Source organism: Hibiscus syriacus, unplaced genomic scaffold, assembly GCF_006381635.1.
Source record: "Hibiscus syriacus cultivar Baekdansim isolate YM2019G1 unplaced genomic scaffold, ASM638163v2 tig00109945_pilon, whole genome shotgun sequence".
Lineage (NCBI taxonomy): Eukaryota > Viridiplantae > Streptophyta > Magnoliopsida > Malvales > Malvaceae > Hibiscus > Hibiscus syriacus.
The window spans coordinates 3,157,348-3,179,409 of NW_024062535.1; the positions used below are offsets into that span (position 1 = coordinate 3,157,348).

Genomic DNA, 22,062 nt, shown 5'->3' on the forward strand with positions numbered 1-22,062 from the left:
TTCTTCAAAACTGTCTTGATACTCCTCCATAGACCCTTTTTGTACCAACTTTGTAAACTCTTCCACTATATCAGCAAAGGCCTTATCACAGAACCTATGACATAGGTCTCCCTCAAACTCATTCCATGTAACATGCTGTTTTTGCATGATGTAGCCATCAAACCAAATTTTTGCTTTACCTGTTAAGTACATTGTAGCTACTTCTACTCTTTTCTCCTCAACAATACTACATAATGAAAATTACTTAAGGCATTTATGTATCCAACCTCTTGGATTACTACCTTCAAAAAAAGGTAACTCGAGTTTAGGCCTGTGCAATATAATCCCTGAAGTATTACAAGACCCCTTGTACCTCTTCTATCCATATCTAAACCCATTGTATTGTTCTTAACAACACTATTCTCCCCCACTTGATTATCATTTTTGAAGCTGGTTATATGAGCGGGCAATTCATTTAGATTAGATTTTAGAATTCCAGGCTCATCAGGTTTATAAATAAACCTATTTTTGTCATTAATCACAGTAACATGTACAGCTTGCTTCCCACTCATGTTAGATGAAATAGGGGTCTATACCTATTCCTCATCAGGTTGGTTTTGATCTCCTTTTTGTCCAATCAAGATCCTCAAAAGCTCTTCCACGTACCCTTGATTTGTAGCCATTCTAGACTCCAAGGTTGTGATATACTCCTCTTGATTCTCCCACCATTTAGGAACCTTAGTTTCATCCTAAGACTGCTTAATCAAAGCAGTCAAGTCCTCAATTGTTTCTGTAGTGCTGCAAAATCGAATGATTCAGTCATCGTCTGGTTTTTCTTTGGCATTACCGCGTCAATAGCCAGGAAAAATCAGGCTCTCAATACCAATTTATTATAGATTTGAAGAGAAATAGAGAAGAATTCGAAATAAAGATGAGAAATTAGGAGAGAATTCAGATAGAAGGAAGTTCTTTCATTCATTTCATAACTATTTTCTGTTTACATAGCCATTTTATTTACATACACTCATAATAGAATCTGTTATGCCAGCTAAAGGTCCTTATTAACCAATTTTGTTATCATAACAGAGATCGGGCTTCTTCTGGGCTTCCTGTGCTCTACCTGTATCTGTTGGACCATCCCCCTGGATCTGCTGGGTGATTGTTTTAATGCCCCCCGTGCTCCTCACGTGCCCTTCCCTCAGGTAATTATTTCCCAATTCAATCTCAATCCCTAACCCTTTAATATTCATTTCCCCCAATTCTCCCAATCCTTCCTTGATACTCATCTCTCGTCTTCCCTCTTCTACCTCTCGTCTTCCCTCTCCAACCATGACAGAAGCATGTGGAGACAGATCGTCATTTCATTTTAGAGAAGGTTACAAATAGGATTGTTAAACTCAACTGCGTTTTCACTCACCAACAACTAGCTGATATACTCCGCAAGACACTTCTAAGAACCACCTCTGATGAGCTTACATACAAGATGGGGCTCTACAATGTTTACTCCCCAGCTTGAGGGGTGTTGGTTATATATTCTATCAGTTAGAGATCCCTAAACTTTAGGTTGTTAGTTTTAGTTTTAAATTTTAAATTTGAAATAGTTTGTTACAATTACTTGTTGCAGAGTTCTATAAATTAGAATAGTCTCTTTACTTTTTAAGTTAAGTGAGAAGTAAATAAAATTCCTAGAGACAGTTTCAGTTTCTCTGAAACTCACAATGATCATAAAAAATGTTTTCATTAATTCTTTCCATTTTGAAAGCCTTAAATTTAATGTTGTTTATTCTTTCAATGCCTGAAGAAAATTGTCTGAAGTTTTCATTGAACATTTTATTCCTACTTCTCTTTCTCGATCTTTTATTCTGGTGGTTAATTTTTATGCAGTGAGCAAAACACATTGCAGGAAATTTTGAGCTCCATGCTCTGTCTTTGGAAGTTCTTAGGGAAGCTTTGTATCCTGTATATGACTTCTCTCGTATTTAGAATCTTATGGAGCTTTGTTGTTTGCAAGTTAATACTCTAATTGTGTCTCTGTGAAAATGAAGTTTCTTAATATTTTGTATGCTAGTTGTAATTGTTGAAGAATCGGGTAAAGAAAATGAAAGAACACAATAATTTTAACGAGGTTCGGCAATGTGCTTACGTCCTCGGTGCCTAGACGCGCTAGAAGTTTTATTCAATGTCTCATAGGTTTAGGTTACATCTCTATTTATAATAAAAAAACCTGGTACATACAATTATTCCACTCTCTTGAACATACCTAACAGCAATTATTCCACTTTCTTGAACATACAATTGTTTATTATGTTATCTGTTAGCATGCCATACTTGAGAATGTGAATAACCTGCAGTTCCTATGTGAAGATGAAAGAGTCCAGAACTAATGGCTTTTGTTCACCTGCTCTCAGCTTTGATGAAGTCTTCTGTTCCTTTACCTAAGATGGCATCTTATTCTCAGCTTTGGAATGATTATTTTGTCAAGCTGAGCAGGGTTCTTCGTTCATTCCTTTTTGCTCCAGAAGATATTAAATTTCATTATGACCAAACAACCTCTTGTCAGATTCCCACATCAGTTTCTTCATTTTATGTTGAACTTTCAGTTAAATTGGTCATTAAGGTTCTGCTTATAGTTTTCCCCTCTATCAAGGCTTGTTCAAATAAAAATAAATCTCGAAGTCATTAATGGTAAGGTTTCTCATTGATTTTTTGTTTCTATTTAGCAGTATGCAGACTCCTAGTGATGATTATATTTTTCTTTAGAATTCTTTCATTACCTTTTTACCCCATTGTTTCTCTTCCCGAAGGGTCTTTGTCATTACCTTGCAGCATTATGTTCCGAAGGCCTTCAGGAAGGTTCTTAGCTCTTCTCCAGGATTGCTCGAAGTGTATCGCAAAGAGGGAATATGGGACCTTATCTTCTCTGAGAACTTTTTCTATTTTGGATCTTCAAAAGAAGAATTTTCTGAAGAGTTTAGCACATACGATGAGGGGTCTCTTGAAAAGTATTATACGTGTCGGAGAAATTTTGTTCAACTAAAGTATAGTGGTGTTGAAACTATTCAGTTGGAAGTGATAACATTTGTGGAGTCGGTGGCAAGTTCTAATGAAAGTGTCCATAACTTGGTAAGTATGAATGTTCTAGTTTGTTCTACACTTGTAGCAGTAACATAAAATATTTATTCTTCATTAGGTTGTATTTTTGAGCATCTGAATTTGCTTAACTTCTAACTTCTCTCCATGTTTTGACAGCCTGAATTGTCTACTTTACTAGATGCCCTTGAACAATGTACTTGTAACCCTGAGATTGCTAGTGTTCTTGCAAAACGTTTGCTTCGAATATTACAACTATCAGCAGAAAAAACGGTTGCTTCATTTAAGACACTCAATGCACTTTCCAGGGTTCTTAAAGTTGCTTGCATTCTGGCCCAGTAATCAAAACAGTCAGGGAACACTAGCCCTATGATTGGTAATAATGATTTGAAAGGGATTCCATCTTATGGTTGTGAGAGTTTTCATATGCAAGAGGCATTCCGAAGTTGGACTGAAGGCATAGAAACATGCACGGAAATCTTTAAGGAGTTTTTCTCGGTAGCAAATGATGCTAGGAGTTTAATTCTGCATGATTCTACTGGCATCGACTGTTTGTTTGAATTATTCTGGGAAGAAGACTATAGAAAACGTGTTCTTCAATATATTCTTGACCTCATGAAGGTATGTTTGATATTGTTACAAAGATTTGTGGTTTACTATTACACTAAGATGGTAACAGATAGACCTGTTCCTTTCCATTTGTTTAGGCTGTAACACTATCCGAAGAAGATCGTAAAGCAATGCTGAATGTATGTTCAAAATATTTAGAAACCTTCACTCATATAAAGGAGAAGGAGAAAAGCTTCATCGAATTGTCTATTAATCTGTTGGTTGGAATGATAGATGTAACTCGGATTGATGTTGAATAATTTCGTGATGCTCTTATCTAAAGCTGTCTTGGCAACTTGGGATTGTGTTCTATACATTTCTTACAAATTTCATGTTTCATCAGCTTTACCAAGCTTTATTTAGAGATGGAGTGTTGATAAATCGGGCAAAGTAAACGAAAGAACACAAGAATTTTAACGAGGTTCGGTAATGTGCTTACGTCCTCGGTGCCTAGGCGGCGCTAGAAAATTTTTATTTCATTCTTCTAGGTTTAGGTTATATATCTATTTATAATAGAAAACCCTGGTACATAATTACAAAATTAACCATGTACCGTACCAAGGGGGCACAGCCCCCGCACCCCCAACCCACATAATCGTAACCCCCTCTACGAGACTTTCTTTGTAAGGACAGTTGATGTTCGCTTCGCTCACTCCGCACCCCCATCCCCTGTCCTCTTTACCGGTATATTTATGAGCCATACCTTACAAATATCCACCTTGGCGAATATCCTGCCCCTTAGGAAACATTCAATGTGGGTTGGGTTACCTTAGTTCTTTAACAACTTGAAACATTCAACAAGTCCAAGCAATGCTTGAACTTGTTTGTCGTAACTGGCTTGGTGAACATATCAGCGGCATTCTCATCAGTGTGTACCTTCTGAAACAAAATCTCTTCAGATGCAACCAACTCTCTGATCTTGTGAAAACGTACATCAATGTGCTTAGTTCTAGCACGATATACCTGATTCTTAGCTAAGTGAATAGCACTTTGAATGTCGGAGAGCAGCTGAACTCCACCTTGCTGAACACCCAACTCCTTCACTAAACCAGTGAGCCATAAAGCTTCTTTTACAGCTTCAGCCGCTGCTATGTACTCAGCTTCAGTTGTAGATAGTGCCACAACAGATTGAACAGAAGACTTCCAACAAATAGGTCCTCCACCAAGAGTAAAAACATACCCTATCGTAGATCTTCTATTATCCAAGTCACCTGCATAGTCTGAATCCACATATCCTACAACCAAAGGATTATCTCGTTGACTACCAAAAACAATTCCATGTCCCACAGTACCCTTTAAGTACCGAAAGATCCACTTGACTGCTTCCCAATTTGCTTACCAGGTTTAGACATGTACTTACAAACTTGACTAACAGCATGAGCTAAATCAGGATGAGTACATACCATTGCATACATCAAGCAGCCAACAGCATTAGAATACAGAACCTTTGCCATATCTTCAGCTTCCTTATCTGTCTTAGGGCACTGTTCTGATGAGAGCTTAAAGTGGTTCACCAATGGAGTGCTAACTGGTTTTGCGCTGCTCATCGCAAACCTTTCTAGCATTTTTTCAACATAACCCGTTGAGATAGCCACAATCTCCTTGAGTCTCTGTCCCTGCAAATTTCCATTCCAAGAATTTTCTTTGCAGCACCTAAATCTTTCATATCAAATTCCTGACTCAATAAAGTTTTCAAACCGATAACATCATCCATGTTCTTCACAGCAATCAACATATCATCAACATACAGTAATAGAAAAATAAAAGAACCATCATCAAGGCTCTTAACATAGACACAACAATCATACTCACATCGGTTGTAGCCAATCTTGATCATATAGGAGTCAAACCGTTTATACCACTGTCTCGGAGACTGTTTCAACCCGTACAAAGATTTATTCAATCTGCAAACTAAATGCTCGTTTCCAGGTTGAGTGAAACCTTCAGGTTGCCGCATGTAGATCTGCTCCTCTAAATCACCATGCAAAAAAGCAGTTTTAACATCCATCTGCTCTAAATGCAAATCCCAACTGGCCACCAATGCAAGTACTGCTCGGATTGAACTATGTCTGACCACAGGAGAAAAGATTTCATCATAATCAACTCCTTTCTGCTGTGAAAAACCCTTTGCTACCAAACGAGCCTTGAACTTCTCCCCCTCTTTTTCTGTTACTACTGGTTTCTTCTTATACACCCATTTGCAACCAATCGGCTTTTTACCCTCAGGAAGGGAAACCAACTCCCATGTACGATTGTGATTCAAAGAATCCATCTCCTCAACCATGGCTGCCATCCACTTGTCGTTTTCCTGACTAGTAACAGCATCATGAAAAGTAATCGGATCATCACTGCTAACAATAAGTGCAAAAGAGACCAAGTCTTCAAAACCCAATCTACTCGGAGGCTTTATATTCGTTCGTCTCACCCTGTCTCTGGCGAGACTATAATCCTGCAAATCATCCGTAGTAGTGGAACCACCAGAAGTCAGTTGAGATGTTTCTGGTTTCTCAACTGGAAACTGCTCGAAATCCACCACTGTCGTGTCTTTCTTCTGTTGCAACATGGATTGTTCAACAAAAACAACATCTCTACTGATCACAATTTTCTTCGCAACTGGATCCCAGAACTTGAATCCTTTGACACCTTTCTTGTAACCCAGAAAAATGCACTCCTTCGATTTTGCATCAAGTTTGGATCTCTCATCAGCATGTACATGCACATAAGCAGGACAACCAAAATCCGTAAGTTATCAAAACTAACATCATGACCAGTCCATACCTCTTCTACAACTTTCCCAGCCAATGATGCCCTTGGCGATCTGTTGATAAGATAACACGCCATGTTAACAGCCTCGGCCCATAAGTGTTTGGGAAGCCCCGCATTCAACCGCAAACATCTGGCTCTTTCATTCAATGACCTGTTTATCCGTTCCGCAACACCATTCTGTTGTGGTGTCTTGCGCACTGTAAAATGTCTCTTAATCCCGTGCTCCTTACAGAAGTGTAAGAAATGTGAATCTGTGTACTCCGTACCATTGTCAGACCGCAAACACTTGATTTTTCGTCCTGTTTGGTTTTCTACCTCAGCTGTGGAAAGCTTGAACTTCTCAAAAACTTCAGATTTCTGTTTCAAAAAATACACCAAAACTTTCCGTGAAAAATCATCAATAAAAGTAACATAATACCCAGATCCACCCAAAGACGATGTCGTGGAAGGCCCCCATACATCACAATGCACATAATCAAGAATCCCTTGAGTTGTGTGCCTCGCAGTCTTGAAACGGACTTTAGTCTGTTTACCAAGAACACAATACTTGCAAAAATCGAGCTTACAGCTTTTGACACCATGCAACAGATTTATTTTGTGTAATTTTTTCATACCACGTTCACTAAGATGAGCAAGACGCATATGCCACAGTTTTGTAGTATTATCACAGGACTCAACAGAATGAACTCCACCTGCAACGGTACTCCCTAACAATCTATAAATATTTCCTGCAGTCATCTTTCCTTTCATCACAGTCAAAGCACCTTTAACAATCCAAATGGTTTCCCTATCCTCATCAGCCTTAGGGATAAAACTATTCTTGTGCAAAGTGCCCAAAGAAATCAAATTCTTCTTCAAATCTGGGATATGTCGAACACCACTCAACGTCCGAACAGAGCCATCATACATCTTAATTCTGACATCACCAATACCAACAATATTACAACATCGATCATCACCCAATAAACAGAACCAGAATTAACCGACCTGTATGTCGAAAACCATTCCTTATTTGGCATGATGTGATAAGAACATCCAGAATCAAGAATCCACGCATTCGTCAATTGAGTCGTTGAAATAGAAAGCATATCACCCTCACTGCAATCAGAATTGTCATCCTCGACCACGTTCACAGACTTGGATAAAACATCACGCTTCTCATCAGTCTGCTTTTTCAACTTCAGATAGTCTCGCTTCATATGTCCCGCCTCCTTGCACTTGTAATAGTTAATTGTCTTCTTATCCTAAGATTTGGATCTGGAATTCCGCTTGTCAGACCCTGTCTTCTCTGGCTTCCGTCCACAGTCTCGATTACCCTTGACATATAAGCTATCGACTTGAGAGGTTTCCCCTGCATTCTGCTTTCGCTGGTTGTGAGCCAACAAGGCTGCAGTAATCTCCTCAACGTTGATAGTCACTTTCCCATATGTAAGAGTAGTCACCATGTGTTCGTAAGAGGGAGGTAACGAACACAACAAAATCATCGCTCTGTTTTCATCCTCAATTTTTACATCAAGCCGAGTCAAATCAGAAACGATTTGATTGAAGACATTCACGTGTTGCGCCAAATCATGATCGTCCTGCATCTTCAGCCCATACAGCCGCTGCTTTAGATACAGTTTTGTCGTTAAGGATTTGGACATAAACTGACTTTCCAACCTCCTCCAAATTTCGTCTGGAGACGATAGATGCATGACGTGATACATAACCTCGTCCTCCAAGCATAATCGTATGGTTCCTGCCGCTCGTTGTTGTAATTCTTCCTAATCTTCCTCCTCTATCGACGCTGGCTTTGTAGGTCGCAAAGCCTTCAGGATCCCCTGTTGCGCCAACAGATCCTTCACCCTCGTTTGCCATAATCCGAAGTTACCCAGACCATCGAATTTCGCGACTTCGTATTTTTCTCCTGACATCTGATACCAATTGTTGATAAATTGGGCAAAGTAAACGAAAGAACACGAGAATTTTAACGAGGTTCGGCAATGTGCTTACGTCCTCGGTGCCTAGGCGGCGCTAGAAAATTTTTATTTCATTCTTCTAGGTTTAGGTTATATATCTATTTATAATAGAAAACCCTGGTACATAATTACAAAATTAACCATGTACCGTACCAAGGGGGCACAGCCCCCGCACCCCCAACCCACATAATCGTAACCCCCTCTACGAGACTTTCTTTGTAAGGACAGTTGATGTTCGCTTCGCTCACTCCGCACCCCCATCCCCTGTCCTCTTTACCGGTATATTTATGAGCCATACCTTACAAATATCCACCTTGGCGAATATCCTGCCCCTTAGGAAACATTCAATGTGGGTTGGGTTACCTTAGTTCTTTAACAACTTGAAACATTCAACAAGTCCAAGCAATGCTTGAACTTGTTTGTCGTAACTGGCTTGGTGAACATATCAGCGGCATTCTCATCAGTGTGTACCTTCTGAAACAAAATCTCTTCAGATGCAACCAACTCTCTGATCTTGTGAAAACGTACATCAATGTGCTTAGTTCTAGCACGATATACCTGATTCTTAGCTAAGTGAATAGCACTTTGAATGTCGGAGAGCAGCTGAACTCCACCTTGCTGAACACCCAACTCCTTCACTAAACCAGTGAGCCATAAAGCTTCTTTTACAGCTTCAGCCGCTGCTATGTACTCAGCTTCAGTTGTAGATAGTGCCACAACAGATTGAACAGAAGACTTCCAACAAATAGGTCCTCCACCAAGAGTAAAAACATACCCTATCGTAGATCTTCTATTATCCAAGTCACCTGCATAGTCTGAATCCACATATCCTACAACCAAAGGATTATCTCGTTGACTACCAAAAACAATTCCATGTCCCACAGTACCCTTTAAGTACCGAAAGATCCACTTGACTGCTTCCCAATTTGCTTACCAGGTTTAGACATGTACTTACAAACTTGACTAACAGCATGAGCTAAATCAGGATGAGTACATACCATTGCATACATCAAGCAGCCAACAGCATTAGAATACGGAACCTTTGCCATATCTTCAGCTTCCTTATCTGTCTTAGGGCACTGTTCTGATGAGAGCTTAAAGTGGTTCACCAATGGAGTGCTAACTGGTTTTGCGCTGCTCATCGCAAACCTTTCTAGCATTTTTTCAACATAACCCGTTGAGATAGCCACAATCTCCTTGAGTCTCTGTCCCTGCAAATTTCCATTCCAAGAATTTTCTTTGCAGCACCTAAATCTTTCATATCAAATTCCTGACTCAATAAAGTTTTCAAACCGATAACATCATCCATGTTCTTCACAGCAATCAACATATCATCAACATACAGTAATAGAAAAATAAAAGAACCATCATCAAGGCTCTTAACATAGACACAACAATCATACTCACATCGGTTGTAGCCAATCTTGATCATATAGGAGTCAAACCGTTTATACCACTGTCTCGGAGACTGTTTCAACCCGTACAAAGATTTATTCAATCTGCAAACTAAATGCTCGTTTCCAGGTTGAGTGAAACCTTCAGGTTGCCGCATGTAGATCTGCTCCTCTAAATCACCATGCAAAAAAGCAGTTTTAACATCCATCTGCTCTAAATGCAAATCCCAACTGGCCACCAATGCAAGTACTGCTCGGATTGAACTATGTCTGACCACAGGAGAAAAGATTTCATCATAATCAACTCCTTTCTGCTGTGAAAAACCCTTTGCTACCAAACGAGCCTTGAACTTCTCCCCCTCTTTTTCTGTTACTACTGGTTTCTTCTTATACACCCATTTGCAACCAATCGGCTTTTTACCCTCAGGAAGGGAAACCAACTCCCATGTACGATTGTGATTCAAAGAATCCATCTCCTCAACCATGGCTGCCATCCACTTGTCGTTTTCCTGACTAGTAACAGCATCATGAAAAGTAATCGGATCATCACTGCTAACAATAAGTGCAAAAGAGACCAAGTCTTCAAAACCCAATCTACTCGGAGGCTTTATATTCGTTCGTCTCACCCTGTCTCTGGCGAGACTATAATCCTGCAAATCATCCGTAGTGGAACCACCAGAAGTCAGTTGAGATGTTTCTGGTTTCTCAACTGGAAACTGCTCGAAATCCACCACTGTCGTGTCTTTCTTCTGTTGCAACATGGATTGTTCAACAAAAACAACATCTCTACTGATCACAATTTTCTTCGCAACTGGATCCCAGAACTTGAATCCTTTGACACCTTTCTTGTAACCCAGAAAAATGCACTCCTTCGATTTTGCATCAAGTTTGGATCTCTCATCAGCATGTACATGCACATAAGCAGGACAACCAAAATCCGTAAGTTATCAAAACTAACATCATGACCAGTCCATACCTCTTCTACAACTTTCCCAGCCAATGATGCCCTTGGCGATCTGTTGATAAGATAACACGCCATGTTAACAGCCTCGGCCCATAAGTGTTTGGGAAGCCCCGCATTCAACCGCAAACATCTGGCTCTTTCATTCAATGACCTGTTTATCCGTTCCGCAACACCATTCTGTTGTGGTGTCTTGCGCACTGTAAAATGTCTCTTAATCCCGTGCTCCTTACAGAAGTGTAAGAAATGTGAATCTGTGTACTCCGTACCATTGTCAGACCGCAAACACTTGATTTTTCGTCCTGTTTGGTTTTCTACCTCAGCTGTGGAAAGCTTGAACTTCCTCAAAAACTTCAGATTTCTGTTTCAAAAAATACACCAAAACTTTCCGTGAAAAATCATCAATAAAAGTAACATAATACCCAGATCCACCCAAAGACGATGTCGTGGAAGGCCCCCATACATCACAATGCACATAATCAAGAATCCCTTGAGTTGTGTGCCTCGCAGTCTTGAAACGGACTTTAGTCTGTTTACCAAGAACACAATACTTGCAAAAATCGAGCTTACAGCTTTTGACACCATGCAACAGATTTATTTTGTGTAATTTTTTCATACCACGTTCACTAAGATGAGCAAGACGCATATGCCACAGTTTTGTAGTATTATCACAGGACTCAACAGAATGAACTCCACCTGCAACGGTACTCCCTAACAATCTATAAATATTTCCTGCAGTCATCTTTCCTTTCATCACAGTCAAAGCACCTTTAACAATCCAAATGGTTTCCCTATCCTCATCAGCCTTAGGGATAAAACTATTCTTGTGCAAAGTGCCCAAAGAAATCAAATTCTTCTTCAAATCTGGGATATGTCGAACACCACTCAACGTCCGAACAGAGCCATCATACATCTTAATTCTGACATCACCAATACCAACAATATTACAACATCGATCATCACCCAATAAACAGAACCAGAATTAACCGACCTGTATGTCGAAAACCATTCCTTATTTGGCATGATGTGATAAGAACATCCAGAATCAAGAATCCACGCATTCGTCAATTGAGTCGTTGAAATAGAAAGCATATCACCCTCACTGCAATCAGAATTGTCATCCTCGACCACGTTCACAGACTTGGATAAAACATCACGCTTCTCATCAGTCTGCTTTTTCAACTTCAGATAGTCTCGCTTCATATGTCCCGCCTCCTTGCACTTGTAATAGTTAATTGTCTTCTTATCCTAAGATTTGGATCTGGAATTCCGCTTGTCAGACCCTGTCTTCTCTGGCTTCCGTCCACAGTCTCGATTACCCTTGACATATAAGCTATCGACTTGAGAGGTTTCCCCTGCATTCTGCTTTCGCTGGTTGTGAGCCAACAAGGCTGCAGTAATCTCCTCAACGTTGATAGTCACTTTCCCATATGTAAGAGTAGTCACCATGTGTTCGTAAGAGGGAGGTAACGAACACAACAAAATCATCGCTCTGTTTTCATCCTCAATTTTTACATCAAGCCGAGTCAAATCAGAAACGATTTGATTGAAGACATTCACGTGTTGCGCCAAATCATGATCGTCCTGCATCTTCAGCCCATACAGCCGCTGCTTTAGATACAGTTTTGTCGTTAAGGATTTGGACATAAACTGACTTTCCAACCTCCTCCAAATTTCGTCTGGAGACGATAGATGCATGACGTGATACATAACCTCGTCCTCCAAGCATAATCGTATGGTTCCTGCCGCTCGTTGTTGTAATTCTTCCTAATCTTCCTCCTCTATCGACGCTGGCTTTGTAGGTCGCAAAGCCTTCAGGATCCCCTGTTGCGCCAACAGATCCTTCACCCTCGTTTGCCATAATCCGAAGTTACCCAGACCATCGAATTTCGCGACTTCGTATTTTTCTCCTGACATCTGATACCAATTGTTGATAAATTGGGCAAAGTAAACGAAAGAACACGAGAATTTTAACGAGGTTCGGCAATGTGCTTACGTCCTCGGTGCCTAGGCGGCGCTAGAAAATTTTTATTCCATTCTTCTAGGTTTAGGTTACATCTCTATTTATAATAGAAAACCTTGGTACATAATTATAAAATTAACCCTGTACCGTACCAAGGGGGCACAACCCCCGCACCCCCAACCCACATAATCGTAACCCCCTCTACGAGACTTTCTTTGTAAGGACAGTTGATGTTCGCTTCGCTCACTCTGCACCCCCATCCCCTGTCCTCTTTACCGGTATATTTATGAGCCATACCTTACATGGAGGATTCTTTTTACATGTCTCTTTACTGAATGGTGATCTTGATCAAGAGGAAAATAGAGAAAGTTTGGTTTTGGTTGTTTTACAAACCCTTACCTATTTGCTTGCAAGGAATGATGCCTCAAAGGTAATTTTCATTCTTTTTTTTTCTTTGTTTCCATGTTCATTAGTTCTTTTTGGAATAATTGAATGCTTTATTAATTAATTTAGCAGGCAGCTTTAAGAGCTCTTGCTGGCAAGGGTTATCAGACGTTGCAAAGTTTGCAGTTAGACGTGTGTCAATGGCAACCAAGTGAACAACTTTTGAATGCACTTCTTGATATGTTAGTTGATGGAAAGTTTGATATAAAAGAAAGCTCTCATATAAAGGTGATTTTATCTTCTGAAAAGCCTCTTTGATACATTGTTATGCCCTTGCCTGTGAACTAAATTATGTAATCTTTTGTCATTTTCCCCATACTACCACCGCCTTTCTTCTCATATACATTTCTATACTTGGATTCAGAATGAAGATGTGATCAAACTGTTTTTGAGTGTTTTGCAGAAGGTTAGTAATTCATTTTCCTGGTTGTTACGAAATCTCCTATTGATAGATGATTTGTACTATAACTGGCTGTCGTTTAAATTTGATGTCATTACATGCAACTTTGTGATTGGCCATAGCAGTGAATCTTTGCGGCATTATGGTCTCGGTTTGTTTCAACAACTGCTTAGAGATTCCCTTTCGAATCGAGCATCGTGCATTGTGGCAGGAATGCTTAATTTTCTTCTTGATTGGTTTGTCCAAGAAGGTGATGAAAGTGTCATTATGAAAATAGCACAATTGATTCAGGATATTGGGGACTCAACAACAATACTGCTCATTATTATTGACTACTGTTTTATCGATGCTAAATGAGAAGGGACCAATTTTATTCTTTGATCTCAATGGAAATGACTCTCTAAGTCCTTTTTGTCGCCTTGTGAGCATAGTGTAGACACCCGTTTTTGTCCGGATCTAGCAAAAATATTATTAATTTATTATTATTATTATTATTATTATTAATACAATTGCATTTTACAGGCCACCCATAGGCCCAGTACACCAGCCCAACAACCCCGCAGCCCAACCCATTACATGAAGCCCAACAGCCACTACAAGACCCTAATACGGCCCAATGGGGATCCTGAACCCAACTGTTGACCCGAACTGAAACCCGAACCAGCCCAGCCACTCAGCAGATCTGACTTAACCTATTTAGGGTCTAAAACCCTAAATGTATCAAGCCATCAAGCCGCCGCAACCTCTTGGCCTTCCAGCTCCCAGCCTTGTAAGTGTTGTCGTTGACCCCCAAGCCGTCGCCATGTGCTTCCCGAGTCGATCAGAGCCCATCCCTCGAATAATGACCACATCGATCACCATTAGCCAGAAGAAAATCAAATCCAAGTTAAAAAAATAAAAAAATAATTGGAGAATCATCAATGATATCCAAGGAAATCCCGAGGTAATCGGGGGTTGTCAATCAAGCTAAAATAAGGCATTCATACCCTATATTCTCGATAATACAAGGACATCAACACTCACATCCACCAATCACACATGCATCAAAATAAAAACAGAAGGAAGAGAATATCAAGGCGGTATTCAAGGGGTTTTTGAAAAAAAGGAGAGAAGAAAAAGAAACAAAGAAAAAAAGGAGAGAAATAGAACGTTCATAACTCGGTCGAACGCCGATGAGCCAAGGGTCGCCGGAGCCGAAGAAAACGAAAGGTTTCTTCATAGATCTATAACGTTTGAGCCATTTTAGGCCAAACTAAGCTCAGACCCACATCCATGGCGAGAAGACACTTCGAATAGCATCTTCCTCTCTCTTCTCCGACGTCGACAGACGGCAATCGTCGCCGATCAATGGCGGTTGGCACGGCCGAGGCCTCGCTAGATTCTGGAAACGAAGCCTCTGGTTGAAACTTTTGAGAGAGTTTTCTCTTTTAGAAAATGGGGAAAGGATGAAAATAAGGAAAGTGGGTCGGTTTGGACCCATCTTTTAGCTTATATATATAACTCGGAACGACGTCGTTTTAAGGAGGATCCAGGAAGCAATTTTCACGTATGGAATATGTACAGGAGAGGTCTCCATACATTGTAACCTTATTTATATTTAAATGCTGAAATGTTCGTATTTAGGCCTGGGTCATCGTGCTTTATTTTATTTGTACTTAAGCAGACTACGTTCTTTATTAGTTCAGTTCAGTCCTTATTTGGTTAGTTGTTACATTTTCATTAGTTTTTTTATTTTGGCTATGGTATTTGTAATAGTTTTATTTTAGTCACTGATTACATGTGTTGTGTGATTTTGGCTGATGTTCGAATTTGGCCCTCAGATTTTTGCATCTTTTGTTTTGGTCACTAATTTGGTATGAATGTATAGGTTTAATTATTATTTAATCCTCCATGTTTCTGGTTTATTTTATTTTAGTCCTTAATGATATTTATGGGTTATTTTTATTTATACTACCTGGACTGTTTAATATTTTTGGTTTTGGCTCTAGTTTATGTATATTTATGATTCGGTCTTTTAAATTTTTATTTGTTCTATTTTAGTCTTTTAAGTGTTTATTTGTGCTATTTTGGTCCTTTAAGTTTTTGTTTTTGCTATTTTAGTCTTTTAATTTTTTGTTTATACTATTTTAGTCTTTTAAGTTTATATTTTTCTATTTTAGTCCTTTAAGTTTTTGTTTTTTCTATTTTAGTCCTTTAAGTTTATACTTTTTTCTATTTTGGTCCTCAAGTTTCTGTTAATTATATTTTGGTCCTTTAAATTTTTTATTGTTCTTTTTTAGTCCCTTTTGAATGTATATATTTAACATGTTGTATATTTTTAGGTATAAATTAAATAAATGTTATTATTTTATGTTGTAAATATTTTATTTTACATTTATCATCGTATTTGTTTCTATTATATTTCCTTAAATATTAATATTATTCGAATATTTCAAGAATACATATTTGTAGAACGGGCTTGGAGAGTATCACTTGATCGAAGTGGTACAATCCGATACGACATTCAAACAAAGTGGGATTTGAAATAAATTTAATTTATTTTACTAATTAAATCTTTTATGATTTAATTTATTTTTATATAGCAACTTAATTTATGCAAAGGTCAATAGTCAATTTATATTTGATTCGTATTTTTAAAATAAATGAGGATGGGACATTCTTTAACAAATGAGAAATAGTTGAAATAGCTTTCCTGACAGAGGATTGCAAATTTTAATATTTCTTATCGTGTAAAAGGATTTTCTATAAATAAGTAACTCAAATTTAATTAATTACATTTCAATAAACGGATCATATTTTAACTTTATATTCAATTTGTAATTTCCAACATTTACAACAACATGCAATCGATTCAGTACCAGTTTTGGGCGTTGTGGGGTACTTACCCTTCCCCGCACGTAATTGACTCCCAAATCCATTAAATCGAATCTTTGGTAAACACAAACCATTTGGTCTTAAAAAATGCTTTTTCTTAAAATTGTTTTTTAAAAGGTGTTTTTTAGGTATTCGACCTACCTAATCCAAAGGTCAATGCGATTCTATCCAATTTAATCCAAAATCATCCATTTTTCCAAAATAAAGTCATAATCATTTTTTAAATAATATTTAATTTTTTTTAAATGGTTATGACAGCTTGGCGACTCTGCCAGAGAATTTTTTAGAGAGTCAGGTTGTAAGTCGCTTACACATTGTCGTAGTGGTGGAAATTATGAGCTCGAGTCTTTAGTTAACTTATGATCCATTTATTGAAGTTTTAATTTCTATATTTTTAATTGTCATACTAACATTTTAATTTTTTCTTTTAGCTCTGTCCAAGTTTTTGTTGAGAGTTTTTATTTGTTCATTTTTTGAGTCGAAGGTTTGTACATTCCTCCTCACACACATCACATGCATTTGCATAACATAAGCTCTAGACCCGAGATTTGATCCAAATTAGTCGGGATGAATGATTTACAATCGTAAGGATTTATTTTTTGTATGAGTTTTAGCAAATAACCCATTGGATACATACCTTATACATTCGTATGGATTTATTCCTCGTATGGGTATTAGGCAGTGAATCCCCTCAAATTGAACTCATTCCGTTTGAAACCTGTAATGGGTGGGGATCGAGAGTCTGGTAGCCTAAGGGGGCACTAACATCAGGGACAATTCGAGTACCCTTTTCCTGTTAGAGCCGAAACCATACATATAGTGAACCATTGAGCGGTCACTCTAGGTATAGACATACCAAACCTCTGTCTGTCAGTAGGTACCCAAACTAAGTGTACACAAAGGAGGAGCGTTTCTAAACCCTTATCTTTTTCTTTAAGTCCATAGAATATATTTTCTTTTCGAATAAAAGTATGCGAACTAGATACCATGCAATTAGGATTATTTTCTTGAAATAATCAGTTTTGAGTAGAAAGCTTGTTGGGGTAGGATTATTATCTATTGTAAGTATGTTCGGGTAGATATTATGACAGGGTAGGTGTTATATTTATCTCTGAATAACATTTTATCCGTATTAATTATCTTACATGTACTAACTTATTTCTTTTCTTTTGTTTTTGTCATTTTTCATCCTCTTTGCATTGCATTGCATCTTAATGACATAATACAAGAGTGTTGATCCATAAGGGGATATTCAAGAGAAAATTTTCACAAGAAGAGATAAAAGTTTTCAATCAAGCAATCGCGTACACAGACATGCACAGATGGCTAAAAAAAGTTCAGAATACAAGAGCGAGACTTGCCCGAAGATCGTGCAGCATTCGAGACTGAAATGATTATCCATTGATCCGAGGAGTAATCCAGTAGTAGATCCTTATCTACGATCGTTCCATCGCTAACCACCAAGGAGCAACGCACTGACTTCAGCACCATCGGAGCATTAATAGAGGTAGGTTACAGAGCGCTTAAGGGACATCATTTTCAAGGACGAAGATCTTAGACAAAGAATGATCCACTCCAGACTCAATATCTAAGTGAAAGCATGTTTGTAAAATGGATTGTCTTGTAATGTGAAGACTTTTATCTCTAGTGAAAATTGTTGTACGATATTCATCGTTGGGATCAACATTTTTGCATCTGCATTTGCATGATTGCATTTTGCATAGCATTCCTTCAAACATTTTCACATGCATCATTCATAAAAACATGGGATCAATTTATGGAGAATTCGATAGAAGTGATCCTGATCACGTGACCACATTGAGAATAGAAGCAAGAAGCTGAAATCAGTACGATGAGAGCTTGTTTGGCTGGTTCCAAGGTTGAGCCTTCCAAGATGATATGAGAAAAGAGTCCCATATCTTAAGGGTTATGATGTTGAAGTTGTATAGGAAGCTCCAGACATTCCACTGAAAACTGTAAGGCATTGAAGCTCAAGATCCATAACCTGATAGATTTAGGGGCATGAATAATCGAAGAAGGATGGGGTGTATTGCATCTACCATTTGCATTGAGAGCATTGTTTTGTTTGAACTCATTTTTATTCTGTCTTTAATATTTGCTTAAATATGTCTTTTGATGACTTAATTTATGCTACCTTCTAGGTTGAATAATTGAACGAGTTTTAATCTTTAGTTCTTTGAATATCAAATGAATTACAGATTCTTTTAATTCTTCAAGAATTATAGATTTTTTGACATATGGCAATATTAAACCTTTCTTATCATGTCTAAAACCCTAAAATAAAATATCTCAATTCTTTACCAGAAATAATTGATGGTCACTACCAAAAGACCAAATTTTGGCATTATCCATCTTTGAGACTTTGAAATATTACCTTTATCTTTTTTAGACCCAAAAGTCATACACATACCTTTCCTTGAGCCAATAAAATCACACCATCATCTTCTTAGACTCAAAACCAACATTTTTTCTACCAATAAAACCTGAAGGCATTGAGTACATGATGTTCACTTAAACGTGAACCTTCCTATAAGAAGACATAACATGGAGCATCTCGACTCAACTTCTGGAAGATGAGCCTGAACGATTGAGACATGCTGAGAGTAAGAAGCAGAAAAAGGAGAATTAATTCAACATAATTCTATCATGCATTAATTATATGGTTTTCATGTGAATAAAATTAATCCTGAAAATTTATCCCCCTGGGATACCTCTTTTTCAAGGATTTCTATGTATGAAATGATGAACGACATTCTTTCATTATACCTTCACAAAAGGAGAAAATACATATCCCTCGTGTCCCAATTTGAGCCTGAGTTATATTTTCTTCTGATTCAACCCTAACCAAGAATCACCCTCCACACCGGGGGCAAGGTGAAGGAAATCTGCTCGCATGAGTGAAGACATCAATCCAGATAAGATACTGAATGGTGAACCGAATGCAAAGTGTGAAGATCAAATCAAATCAAATAAGAAGAAAAAACAAAGAGAAATTAAACAAAGAAAAAGGGACAAGAAACACATGCAAAGAGTCCTCGAGTCAAAGGATGCATTAAGCTTCAAACCATAAGATTAATCAAGCCCAATCATTTTAGAATCAGTTCACCAGAAGATCTAAGAACATCAAGAGAAAATAAAAGACTCATACGAGCAGATTCAAATCGAGCAAGACAAGATTGAAATCATCATAATGAATTGATCATTGGTTTAATAACCATTAAACACGTGTTTGGGCCTATTTATCCCTTTCTTTCATAACCGTGAACCATGGCCTACATTACATTCCTTAAAAGTTCATTCTAATCATACATGGATTTCTAAACAAAAGAGACTATCTTTAGATTTCATCTTGCCCATCAGGATTAATCTTTTATTTACAAAAGGTTTTCTAAAATTTTTAATGCACGATAGAGAAAAAATAATAAAGGGGTTCAAAACGTAAATTTTAAATAACGTCTTGAAACCAAAGGAGGATTCGAGTTGAAAACCTGAAAATACGGCTCGAATATAAAGACTGTACAACTATTGCATAGGAGGCGATCGCACAAATCTCTTGATAAAACATTGCACAACCTGAGTGTGATCATGAGAGCTAGGAGTTGGATAACACTTCCAATAAATGAGCATAGAAGCTACTCCATCAGATCATTGAACATCAAAGAAATAAGAATACCCAAACCTTTGACCTAAGACAATAACCTGAGACTTTTTTTATCTTTTCCTTACTTAACCATACCACAAAGATAGCATTGATCTTGACACTTGTCAAATAGATATAATTTATTTAAGGATTAAAAGTGTAAATAATTCTTTGATATCCAATGAACTCTTGTTTTATGATTTACCTCAGTTGTAAAACCTAGAAAGGGGCAATATTTTCAAATCTTTGATTAAACATTTTTCAAAATAACCTTTTAATTGATATTTTCAGACTTTTGAAAATAAAAGAAGAAGAAAAATGTTTTTCAAACAAGACAATCTCTCTGGAGTGGATCTTAGTAGTTGACATATGGCTCTCAGACACAAATCTCATGCTTAGAATCAGTGTTGAAGCAAGAAATGATGAATGATGGGGCATCTTTGGAGATTCAACATCGAATGTTGGGGCATCTTTAGGGGATTCAACATCCTGATGTGAATGATCAGATCTTCTGAAGGCATTTCCTCCACCAACAAGAACAAGCAGATTAGCAGTATCCTTTGATGTTGTTTCTCTTGAAACAAAATGTTGTCTCGCTTGAGACAATTTTCTCTCAAAACAAATTTCATCTCACTTGAGACAATTTTCCTCAAAACACCAAATTTGGAAATTATTTCATTTGAAACATAAATCATCCTTGAGAGAGTTTCTCTTGAAACAAAAATCTTTGAGTCTGTTTCTCTTGAAACCATGTTTTGTTTCTCTTGAGACAGTTTTTCATGAAAACATATTTGAGATTGTTTCCCTTGAAACGAATTTTCTCCCTTGAGACAGGTTCTCTTGAAGCATCATCTTTGAGTCTGTTTCCCTTGAAACTTTATTCCTAAAGATGGTTTGTCGTCCTCATCGCGTAGGAACCGTGTCATCCCCCGACCAGACCTCCTCATCACGTAGTATCCGTGTGACTCCTAGATAAACAATCATCCTCATCACGTAGGAATCGTGTTATCACCCTCCTTAAAGATGGCCAAGACGTCCTCATCACATAGGAACAGTGTCATCCCCCGATCAGATCTCCTCATCTCGTAGGAGTTGTGTCACCCTTAGACGACCAGAACTCTTCATCACGTATGAGTTGTGTTGTCCCCAATACCAAACATATCCAATTTCAAAATCAGAAAAGAGAACTAGACAAAAATTTGTTGTCTTTTTCATCTTTTCCCTATTCTTGTTAAAACAAGAATGTGCAAAGAGGGGCAGTTGTAGACACCCATTTTTGTCTGAGTCTACCAAAAATATTATTAATTTATTATTATTATTATTATTATTATTACAATTGGATTTTGCAGGCCATCCATAGGCCCAGTACACCAACCCAACAACCTAGCAACCCCAACTCATTACATGAAGCCCAACAACCACTACAAGACCCTAATACAGCCTAATGGGGATCCTAAACCCAACTGCTGACCCGAACTAAAACCCGAACCGACCAAGCCACTTAGCAGATCTTACCTGACCTATTTAGGGTCTAAAACCCTAAATATATCAAGCTATCACCGCCTCTTGGCCTTCTAGCTCCCAGCCACATGAGTTCCGTCGTCGACCCCCAAGCCGCCGCTGAGTGCTTCTCAAGCAGATCAGAGCCCATCCCTCGAACAGTAACCACATCAATCACCATTAGTCAACCAAAAATCAAATCCAAGTCAGAAAAATTAAAAATAAATGGAGAAGCATTAATGATATCCAGGGAAATCCGATGTAATCGGGGGTTGTCACTCAAGCTAAAATAGGGCATTCATACCCTATATTCTCGGTAATACAAGGGAAACAACACTCACATCCAACAGTCACATGCATCAAAATAAAAACAGAAGGAAGAGAAGGTCAAGGGTATTCGGCGGGTTTTTGAAAAAAAGGAAAGAAGAAAAAGAAACAGAGAAAAAAGAAATGAGAGAAGGAG

The 22,062-nt window shown here is 38.1% G+C and overlaps 1 pseudogene; it reads left to right on the forward strand.

Moving 5' to 3' along the window:
* The first annotated feature begins 1,308 nt into the window (after positions 1-1,308).
* The window catches only part of LOC120210925, a 116,697-nt pseudogene continuing 95,943 nt past the window's right edge, over positions 1,309-22,062 (forward strand).